The sequence below is a fragment of the Idiotropiscis lumnitzeri genome, chromosome 22, assembly GCF_059441095.1.
Source record: "Idiotropiscis lumnitzeri isolate Australia: NSW breed Sydney's pygmy pipehorse chromosome 22, RoL_Ilum_1.0, whole genome shotgun sequence".
Lineage (NCBI taxonomy): Eukaryota > Metazoa > Chordata > Actinopteri > Syngnathiformes > Syngnathidae > Idiotropiscis > Idiotropiscis lumnitzeri.
Genome location: NC_142412.1, coordinates 7187462 through 7196580, shown reverse-complemented (window position 1 = coordinate 7196580; position 9119 = coordinate 7187462). Strand labels below are relative to the sequence as shown.

The 9119-nt window shown below is 43.2% G+C and overlaps 1 long non-coding RNA gene across 1 annotated transcript; it reads left to right on the top strand.

The window, feature by feature from the left end:
- Positions 1 to 4419: 4419 nt before the first annotated feature.
- On the top strand, positions 4420 to 7044 carry LOC148316191 (uncharacterized). Its single transcript, XR_015840329.1, has 3 exons — positions 4420 to 4613; positions 6741 to 6821; positions 6978 to 7044. It is a non-coding gene; the product is annotated as an uncharacterized LOC148316191 (long non-coding RNA).
- Positions 7045 to 9119: the final 2075 nt, after the last annotated feature.

Here is a 9119-nt window from a genome sequence, read left to right as displayed (position 1 = left end):
TAAAAGTCAATTTTCATCTGCATCCCATTTGTCGGACGCTTCAATCAAAAGAGCGGCGACTTAGAAGAAATGAGGCAAATTTCCCCGGAGCTCCGTGCCTGAGGGCGGTAAATCAAACTGAGTTAAGTGAGTTAAAACTTTTGGGATTAATCACCTGAGTTAGTTTGAGTGCTGTCTCTTTCCAGCCACCTATTCTCACCCAAAAGAAATAGATGTGGGATTCGAACCCACGCCTCCTGGGGAGACTGCGAACAAGCACTGTCAGGACTCGCCGGAGGTTTCTGCTATAGTTGTCAGGGTTCGCCGTTCCTGGGTGGGAAGGTGAGCTAAAGCTTCCATTAATATTTCGTGTTCCAAAAAAAATGGAAATGAATTGAAACAATATGCAACACTAAATATGCCTCGCGAAGTAGCGGCCCGACCTGAACCGACTATAACCATCATGATCGTCGTGATCCAGGGTTATTAATTACTCCATTCCCGTCTGAGGTGGGAGTCGGGCTGCTACTAAAAGATTTTGGCGCTACCTCATAGCTCCATTTGAACCATTTGCGGCGCCTAATCGTGAAACACAAGTTCGTGCAGAAAAAAGCAGCCCTGATTGAGTGTTTCACCTCGCTTTTTGTAAATTTTATGGAGTACAGTGAACCCTCGGTTATCGCGGTTAATGGGGACCGAGACCACCCGCGAAAACTGAAAATCCGCGAAGTAGCGGCGCACCTTCAAAAATGCTTAAAAAAAATATACAATATCGCCACCGATCGTGTCCGGGAGAACGTGCTGAATGATATGCAGGACAAATGCAGTGCCTGAATAATATTAAAAATTTGAGTGAGTTGATTATTATTTTTTTGGGAAGCAATTTACAAAATGAGTTCTTGAGTTGGTTTCTTGTTCAGCAATTTTGTGCCATCCTTGAATGGTGGCTGTTATGCAAGAGAGCAATTTGCATGTTAAAAAAAAAAATTAAAAAAAATATTTAACATGCATTTTTCAATGCATGAACAAAAAAAATGAAAAATATAAAAAAAATCATTGCGGTGCCCCCAGGCGTCTTAGGATTTCAATGAAATACTTTTTTTTTTTCACTTGGAGATAAAAAAGCGCCCCAAGCCTTTCCAGGCCAAACCCGGCCGGACGAGGAAGTCAGCACTAAAAAAACGAAACTTCATTAACAGCTAAACTAAACGTTTCCAATGTAAATTTCCACCTTTATATAGAGTAAAAAGACATCCTGAAGCCTGGGCAGCCATTAATTTGATTGTCCAATATTTCCCTTATGAGATAATGCCTCTCATAGCAAATGTGTACAGCGCGAGCTGAAAATGCATTTACAGCACTAAAAAACCAAACTTTTATAACAGCTAAACCAAACGTTTCCAATGTAAATTTCCACCTTTATATAGTGTAAAAAGACATCCTGAAGCCTGGGCAGTGCCCGGGGAAGTGTTAAAGAAATTTAAGTTTGTATGTTCATCTGTTAGTTTTGTTGTTTAGTTTGTCATCTTAGCAAGTTTCAAACTATAACTAATCTTACAGGCCCCCTTTGTTGCACATGCATTCGTATCTTTCTGGCCTCTAATTAAACTTTCGACAGCTACGGGTGCCAGGTACGGCCTCATCGCGAAGTCCAAGGTGTCTGGTCGAAAGAAATGCATTCATACACTCATTACACAGTCAACCAAGCAAAGACACAAAGCCTAGGGCAGGGGCGGGCAAACTTTTTGATTGGAGGACCACAATGGGTTCTAAAATATGACAGAGGGGCCAGACCAGGAGCAGATGGATGGAGTGTTTTGGAAACCTCACCTCATCTGAGAAAAAAAATACATTTAATTTTAAATGAAAGTGAATAAAAGCATTCCAACAATAATATTTGTCTTTGAAAACCACAGTGTTTAGAAAATAAAACATTAACAAGGTTTATTCATTAAATTTTTTTCAAGTTCGGCGGCCCGGATTAAAACTTAACGGGCCGCATGTGGCCCCCGGGCCGTAGTTTGCCCTCGCCTGGCCTAGGGCATAAACACATACATGTAATATCCAATCCGCTTATTCTCACAAGGATAGCGTGCTGGAGCCTACCCAGCTGTCAACGGACAGTAGGCGGGGCACACCCTGAAGTGGTTGCCAGCCAATCGCAGGGCACGCAAAGACGAACAACCATCTGCGCTCAAACTCACTCACAAATGCAACCTCCACACAGCTGTTGTGAAATGCGTTATAAAACAAAAAATGTTGTACTGTATTGTCACATTGTGCAAACAGCATTGTTGGAAAATATTGTTTGGCGATAATATTGTTTGTTTTGTAAAACTATCAATTTTACTGGGTAGAATTGTGATTTTTGTTTCAGAGTGTAAAAGTATCACAATAAAATTATACTTTGAAATGGAGAATTTCCCATTAATACTTTGTGACACTGCACATAGGAATACAACACAAAATTAAATCATCGTTTGAAAAATATTGTGATGCTATTGTATCATAAAACTTTTGGTACTGTCAATCAAGTCAAGAAGAAATATGAAAATTTGTTTTTATTTTAATTTTCTCAACAAAGTTTTGTGACGTTTTGGCAAAAGGCGTGGCTATTACGGTGCTGAAAAGTCAGATTGTACTCTGTGGCAACAAAAGCTCCGGCAACATGACTCAGATGATCCTATCTTCTCGAAGTTGTACACATTTGAGGATACTTCAGCCCTGAAGACATCTACCGACTTATTTTTCATCGTAGTAGTAGCGCCACCAACTGGTAAAAGCTAATACAAGTTATTTTCTTGGATGTTTTTCTCCGTGCAACTCAACAAGGCCGCCCTCATATATGCTCGGATGACTGTTTCGGCCATGAGGATGTCACAATACGAAATTCGTCCTTTTTCGTGTAAAGTTGTGGGAGTGGCATTGCACTGTTCGGCAATAAAACAACGCTGATTATGAGGTTCCTTCGGCCTGCGGGTCGACCTCTGAGCGTTGGCCGGCACCGCAGCACACACATAACCACTGACCGATTGGCAATCATGACCCGCCATCGGAGGGCCGGGGAGGACGTCACAGGGACACGATCAGGAGTACCAAAAACAACAATTTGATCTGTGAAAACATACACCACACAATCTGTACACTGACAAGATTACAGGGGAATGTGAGCAGGAGAGACGGAGAGACTGCCGCCTGCCTGAGAAGGTCAGCCTTGGACGTGGAACGTGGAAGTGGGAGGGAGCAAGGACGACCGATTCAACCTACATGACCCTTGACATAGGAAACCTAGAAAATGTGAGGCTGGGCTGAGATCAGGGCGCCATTTTTCGATTGTACTCAAGACGAGTACGGTTTCTCGTCAGATTAAGAAAAAAACGCCCAGATATCTGTATTTGTACTATTTCCTGAACTCCAGAAATCGAAGAAACTAAAATATCGCCGGCGTCTCGCAGGGCAACATAAAAAGTGCAGGAAAAACAACATAGTTGATGTGTTGTGGCCCACTTTGCGCTATTATTACAGTGCAGGCTGGCAGGCACGCAGGTGCAAATTTGCTCAATTGACCTCCATGCAACGTCAAATTGAACAATTGATGGAGGATGATGCAAATGTTGACGCTGTAAAAAACTGAGCTTCGTGTTTGCTTTAGCGGCATGGAGCAAGAATTTGTGGACCTCAATTCCGGTGTGCAAAATTTAAAGACTGAAGAGGATTTTGCCGATGACCAAAATAATAATTTACTGAACTATAACTTGACATCAAAATAGAGGAGTCAGTCTAAGGCAGGAATGGGTAACTTAAAGACCTAGCGTGACGTAATTTCATAAAATGAATCATCACGGAGATCCATGTCCAGAGTGGAACGCCGGCCAGTGGTCGCAGCGCGAGCTGAAAATGCATTTACAGCACTAAAAAACCAAACTTTTATAACAGCTAAAAAAATACGGGGGGAGAGAGAGAGAGAGAGAGTGAAATTCATGTTATAACAAAAAAAACAAATTATTATTAAAACTTATTATTTTTTTATTCCCCAACCATTCTTTTTGTATTTATTTAATTACTCCGACTTTTACCTGCTGGTACGAGCCGGGATTTGTTCCATGAGGGCGTGACTTACCTGTCACAAGAATGAAGGCAAGTCACTGAACCGGATAGACCTTTAGATCTTAAGTCAGCAGCTCGGGAGGCAGCAAATCACTCATTTTGGTTGTTTATACAATCGACAATCAGTTTCCAAGTCATGGGTGGAGAAACTCAATGTCTGGGATGTTTTCTGGTCAAGTCACGCCCTCATGGAACATCAGCTGATAAAGTCCCTTTCATCTTTCACCTCCTCCTCTGTGTTTAACTCACCGATGGCCTTCCTTTGTAAAGTTACTTCAAATGGAATGATCTAATATGGCCGGAGCTCTGGTACGGTCCAAACCGCGCGCGCGGTTAACAGGGTGAGGACCTTGACGCTCAAAAGAAAATCATTGACATGGGTTGCTGTTGTTCCCTGGCTTTTTCGCCGGCATTTCCTCTTTAATCCAAGGCTTACCGTGCAGCGAGGCGTAATGGGCCGTGGAACAATGCGAGCTTCTTTTTTTTTTCTGCACGGAACGCACTTTACTTCCGATGTGATTCCCGAGGTGAGTCAACCTTTAGCCAAATATATATATATATATTTACAATGCTTGAGTAGTAGCTGGTAAAAAAAATTCACGTCATTAAACAAATTTATTCCCTCAAGTTTTTTTTTATAGAAACAGATCATACAGCCCTCTCCCCACTCCTTTTTTTCTTATTTCGTTTGCCTTCTCTGAGCAGAGAACAAATGCACATGCCCATGATGCATTTTCAGCTCGCGCTGTACACATTTGCTATGAACTGTATCGAGAATCAATGTCGAATGAGGACCTCCAGAGTGCAGCAACAAATTAGCGTGTATCGGTTGAACTCACAAAGATTTCAACCGCCCTAGTATGTTTCTCAGGGAGGCAATTAATTCTATGGAAGAGAACAATTCTACGGCAGGTGCATGAAAGATGTCTTCTTACAAAACAGACCAGAATCTCTCAAAGAACCGTTGCCAATTGTTTCCCTTTTGACCCTCTTTTTATACCACTTATCTTGTTTACACGCTTTTGTTTAAGCTACTAATTCTGCAGAGGCTGAGTTTTGCGTTGCGGAATTCGAACCCACGCCTCCTTCCAGTGCGGTGGGGGGTTTCCGGCCGCCCAACCCGAACCCATCCGACTACGACCTCAGATCCTGCCCAGGCTTCAGGATGTCTTTTTACACTATATAAAGGTGGAAATTTACATTGGAAACGTTTGGTTTAGCTGTTCTAGTGCAACCTCTCAAGGTTGGAGGAGGAAGATGTGAGTATATCTTTTGTACCAAATGTTTAATATTAGCCGCTTGCTGTTGTGATATGTGACAGTTAACATCCGAGCCGATTAATCGACTAATTGGAACTACTCGGTGACTAGTCGACTAGCAAAATACCACCTTTATATAGTGTAAAAAGACATCCTGAAGCCCGGGCAGCCATTAATTTGATTGTCCAATATTTCCCTTATGAGATAATGCCTCTCATAGCAAATGTGTACAGCGAGCAAATTTGCACCTGCGTGCCTGCATCCGTTTAGGCTTGTGATCTTCTACAGCTTTTCTAGTAAGTAAAAGTGAAACAAAGAAAAGGCAACTTGAAATCAAAAGATGGTGTATGCGTGTGTGTGTGTGTTTGTGATCATAATGGAGGCGTTCTCAAACGTTTAGTACTGGGACGGCTGGTTTCGGGGAACTTCCAACCTTTTTTTGGCCTGCATGAATTTCACTCTCTCTCTCCCCGTATATCGAGTGGGAGGGCCCTGTATGCGTGCTTGATGTTCGAGTACACATGGTCGAGAGTGTTGTTAATTTATAATCAATTAATCATTTTAATAATGGATTAATTTGATGTCCGAGTTGACTTGCTGAATATGGTCCAGTCGAAGCATATCGCCTTAAAGGTGCGCGCACACATCTCACTCGACCAAAAGAATGTAAATGTGACATTTTAGCATGAATAAGCCTCCGCTGCAAGTGATGCCCTGAGGGGGACTCGTTTGGGACGTAACCGAATGGAAGCTCCGGGTAATGGCTGTCATTAATCACATGATACTAAATCACTTTAGAGACGGATGGGGCTGGGCAGCAGGAGAGAGAAATAAAATGGGAAATATGATGAAGGACAAATGTAACGGAGAGTGACATTTGGTTGATGTGCGAGGTCCCTATTGTTTTTATTGACATCAAACGTGATCACCTCCACAAAATCCAAAATACCGTGCCGAACAATTCTCCACTTGCACAGGCTGAAGCGGACAAGAGCAAGAATGTGCGCACAAACCCCCATCACCACAGCCAGGACGAACGTGAACAAGTAATTGACTACTTAGGGCATCGCGTTGTTTAGATGCACAAACATACAAACCAGACTGCAGACTAAAATAAAGCAAAATAAACCGGGCGGTGTAGATGTCCGACAGCGAGGGGAGAGGGCAGCCAATAATCCTTTGCGCTGTTATTCTTGTGACAGGTAAGTCACGCCCTCATGGAACATCAGCTGATAAAGACGGGTCACTAAATTTTTTTAATTGAATTTTATTCTGATTGTGTTTTTTGTATAAATGAATTGTGCCAAAGGAAGGCAAGATGTGGAAAAGGAATAAACTCGATATGGCTTATGCATATATGTATATCGATGCATTTTCCCCAAACTCTTTCTCCAGTGTTTCGGAAGGTTGACTATCTTTCTGAGGAAGAGTTAGTGTATGAAAAGAAGATCACCAGCGCTCAGAAAGTCCTAGATGGTAATGCTTCTCCGTTGTCCGTCATACACACTTGTTTTCCAGACTGTTTTACTACATTCATAACTCTATATTTAAAGGGATGGCGAAGCGGTGTAAGGCGTTGCGTTCAGGTCGCAGGCTCCAAAATTATCAGCACCCCTAAATTTCTCATCCTAGAATCCCCCTTGGGCATGGACACGATTCTCAGCCGAGCTTTCGATGGCGGAGGCCGCAGCGACACGGGGTCATAACAACATCCTCCTTTGCATACAAGGAATGAGGAAGGTGGCGACAATGAAGACGTCTTCAGATGCGTCAACTGTGATATCAGGGTCAGTGTCTACAAGCCACTGCCACCAGGCCAGTGAACCCAACGTCCAGGCAGTGACAAAAAACGTGATCAAATTACATTGCTCATCATAAGGTGTTTGTGAGACGCTCTTTGTATGTTTCCTTAATTAAGACCTGTTTTCCATTGGTGTATTTGAAAAAAAGTCGACTGACATTATGGTGTGTGTGTGTCCATGTTTATGTTCCATGGCGCATTTTAATTCATTAAATTAATATTCAACTTGTTCATTAGGATGGAGGACAACCGACAAAACTCGTTTTACATTGCCATAAAAACACGACCAACAGATTATACTGGCCAACAAATTTTTTAATTTTTTTAAAAGTTACAGGAGAAAGTCTGTACTTTCGTGAAAAGATAGCAATTGGACAACGAGATATCCAAAAGAAAAAGTGTATTTTATTCTTTTACTCTTTGTTTAAATCGCTTATTTGTGTTGCAATATCTCTCCAGAGCCCAAGTGTCACCATTATCGGCTCCTCCTCCAATCACACACACTCGGAAAATACACCACTTGAGCCTTGTCAATTTTTCCAATCGTAAATTACAATTGTGTACGGTATCAAATAAATATTTAGGGTATTTTTCATTATAGTAAGTTAATTTACTTTGACATTCAAATTCAGTTAGTTTGAACGCGGCGCCTTAGACCACTCGGCCATCCTGGCAGTGGGGTGAAACCTCAAAAATGAAGCACATCGTTCAATCCGTCCATTTTTTTTTTCTTTTTCGATGATGAGGGCTGCTATTGCTAGCGTGCCGTCACAGCGACGACCCCGAGCTCACAGAGGTCAACTTTATTAATATAATATTATTAATGAAAGCTTAGCTGGCGTGATTAAATCTGTTGCACCGATGTTAAGACCTACAGTATTTCTCAGCAAGGAAAGAAGCGATATTTGTACGCTTCTGTCTTAACAAATATACAAAGGCTGTAGCGCCACCAACTGGTAAAAGCTAATACAAGTTATTTTCTTGGATGTTTTTCTCCGTGCAACTCAACAAGGTCGCCCTCATATATGCTCGGGATTTTTTTTTGAATATTTTATTTAGTCACTGGTTTTTCTGACGAGAATAAAATAACCATTCAATGCATGTCTAATGCAGTCTAAGTAAACACTTGGCACCGCCAGTGCCCGGGGACGGTGCTCCTCTACGGCTTAACTGCCACGCACGCCGGCCGGAGCCCTGGTACGGTCCGAACCGCGCGAAACGTCGCCACCGATCGTGTCCGGGAGGACCGCTCCTCCTGCGTCGGACCCGAGTCATAGGAAGTGCCGTGTGGCGGGGCCGGGAGGACCGCTCCTCCTGCGTCGGACCCGAGTCATAGGAAGTGCCGTGTGGCGGGGCCGGGAGGACCGCTCCTCCTGCGTCAAAAATGGCCAGTCAAAATACATAAATAATCCGTTGCGTTCAGGTCGCAGTCTCCCCAGGAGGCGTGGGTTCGAATCCCGCCTCAGACAGTGCCCTAGAACCGACAGCAGCACAGGTGAGATCAGAGGTCAGATGCGGTTAACCTGTACCCACCTGTTGTCGCTCATTCAATATATACAGGCCCAAATATCACAATATTTGTATATAATTTAAGTAAAATTTACTAAACTTCAGCTTCTATTACAGCTCTGACGCCTTCATCCTGGCGGAGCGGTCTAAGGCGTTGTATTGTGACATGCTCAAGGCCTAAACACTCATCCGAGCAAATATAAGGTAGATTTTGTTCACCTGCCCGGAGAAAAACATCAACGCATGCGTGGACGTTCGCATCCCACCTCAGACAGAGCCCATTGAAAGTACCAAGCAAGAACAAAGCAGCGACCTGAACGCAACGCCTTAGACCGCTCTGCCATCCTGGCAGCTGGTAATGCTCTGGGCGGAGGGGGCGTTCTCAGCGCCGATGAGCGAGTAACGTCATGTTAAATTCCTAGCACCCGGACTGTGAAACCTCATGCTGCATCCTCTGTTAGGTC